Source organism: Triturus cristatus, chromosome 5_2, assembly GCF_964204655.1.
Source record: "Triturus cristatus chromosome 5_2, aTriCri1.1, whole genome shotgun sequence".
NCBI classification, from domain to species: domain Eukaryota; kingdom Metazoa; phylum Chordata; class Amphibia; order Caudata; family Salamandridae; genus Triturus; species Triturus cristatus.
The window spans coordinates 323683597-323686241 of record NC_140588.1 but is presented as its reverse complement, the minus strand read 5'-3'; positions in this window follow the sequence as shown (position 1 = coordinate 323686241).

Sequence of the window (2645 nt, the reverse complement as noted above, 5' to 3'; positions counted from 1 at the left end):
GGTGCCTTCGCCTAATGGCCCAGGACCGGCCAAGAAATTTTGCAATGGCACATACAAAGGATAGTCTCGTATCCGATCTTAAAATCCGTAGTGTGTCAAGATGGCTATGGGTCCCCAACTGTCTGCATAGTGGGACCAACCAATTCCTTATTGGTCTGTCGTAGGCTGGACATGCAAAGAAAACATGGCCTACAGTTTTGTTTGGGTCTGGACAGGATGGGCATCCATTGGGCTGGCTGGTGTTGTTTAGCCAAAGGTTGGTGAAGGCATTGATGGGTAAGCAGCCAAACCTAAACTGGGTATAAAATTTCCTGTCCCCAGCCACTTTGATAATATCAAGATATTTCTCAAGGCATTTTGAGGATTTTAGGTCTAAAAAAACATCGGTTAAACAACCATGACGAATCCTCGAATAGGTGGTCTGTTCTACCCATAGCCAATATTGACGCTTTAGCTGGTCCTTTGAGTACTGTGGTGGAGAGCTAGCAGGCTCATTAGGGAGGCCAATTGCTGCCCGAACAGTGTTAAGATATTTTATCCACCCAATTTATTGGTTCCTGTCTAGGGCAGACGCTTCGTTAAAAGCAGCAACATAAGGGGCCAGGTCGTGGGTAGTGACCAACCTATACCAAAAAAGCAAGGGGTGCAGACTCACTTGGTCATGTATAGACCTAACTCCCAGGTCCAGTTTCAAAGGAAGGAGAGGGGTGCTCTGGGGCAGGGCTACAAGACTCCTAAGAAACTTGTTTTCAACTGTTGTTAATTTCCTTGCGTCCACCAGACCCCACAGTTCTGCCCCATATAGTACACTACTCACAACCTTTGAGCTATAAAGTTTAAGAGCTGGGGCTATGGACTACGTATATGATAAGCAAATCTCGCGCCGCAATGACCCTGCTAGCTGAGAGAATTTTAGGGACGCCGTGTTCAACTGATTATTGCAGGTCATCCTATCGGAGACCACTATGCCCAAATATTCAAAGGAGCTAACCCTCTCCAAAGGGACATTATCTAGGACCAGGTTCAGTTTAAAGGATTTACGAGGGTTCATTATCATCAACTTGGTTTTGAGGGTATTAATAACCAAGCCCCTTGCATCACAGAAAGCCTTAAATGTGTCCAGGAGCTTCTGGAGACCCATAGGAGTTTTAGAGACCAAAAGGGTATCATCAGCAAACAGTAAAGTGGCTATCTTCTGGTTCGCCAACGAAGGGGCATCAGCTGGAGTTGAACATAAAAGGTCGACAATCTGGTTGACATAAAGGGAAAAAAGGGTAGGGGCCAAAACGTACCCTTGGCGTACCCCATGCCGGATCTTAATTGAGTCGGTAAGATTCCCCTGGTTGCCACACCTCACACGTGCAAAGTTATCATCGTGCAACCTGACCAACGGTTCTAAAATTTCAAGGGGCATTTCTATATTCATGAGGGTTTGCCAGGGTTGGTCTCTGGGGACAAGGTCGAAGGCGGTTTTGAGGTCTATAAAGGCAAGATATAAGCTGCCTTTGCCCAACACAACCACCTTCCAATATAGCAAGAGAAGTCATAAAAGCTATAATACAAAGGTGACATTGTCAATAAAATGAATATAGATAAAAGAGAGTACGGTAATAGATATACACATAATCATCCTAAAATCTAATTTAAAACAAACAATATTTCATCATTTTGTGTGAGCGCAGTACAGTACATAAAGAAACTTTCAATTTGCTTAGGCTGACTACCAGAGTTTAAAAAAAATAATTCTAGCGGCAATGCTATTATGACTTTCCAGTCCGGACTATCATGTGTGCAATAAAAGCTATGTCTACCTCAAAAGTGCTTTCCACCGTATTAGCCAAGCTTGACCCAAGTACTTTGCTATGCAGCAGGATAAAAAAGGTCTAGAATCTGACTTGAGAATAGGGAGTGCGACATGATGGTCCCGTGTGCCAAGCTGCCGGCAAAGCGGACTCAGCAATTTTCTCTGTGGTGTTTTGTACGCTGGGCAAGCGAACAGTAAGTGGGCAATGCTTTCCGTCAAATACACCATAAACACTCAAACCTCAGCTCAATACATTTCTTTGCCAGAACAAATGATAGAAAGCAGAGTTTGTCATCTCATCTGACTATGGAGTAAATGTACAAAATACATTATCTGTGTAGGCACAAAGTTAAGCAGTCACACACCTGGCTCCTCACAGGCATTCACTTGTGTGTAATGAGATGAGATGAGAACAATAAACACCTCACTCACACCATTTCCACAAATTTCAGGGTAAATAAAGACTGTGAATGTGCAGGCAGCCACACCTATGTGACTGCCTAAGTCAGGGGCTAAGCCTAGTACACAGGCCTGACAAATGGCAACATTGGGAGCTAAAGAGTATGTATGTCACTGTGGAAGTACAGATGTGAACAACACCAACCCACCTGTGTCATTCACAGTGTGTCAGATACCAGTCAATGTCTTTGGACATGCAATGAGAAATAAACATAACATGCCCATTCATGCACATAGCTGAACATGTTCACCAATTCCCATCTTGTTAGAATTGCATTGTTATCCAAAAAAATAGGCCAGCATTATGGATAAAGAAGGCAAATCTATATTCATTAACTCATTATTAGGTTATGTCATCTATGTAATGGGTATGATTTGAGGT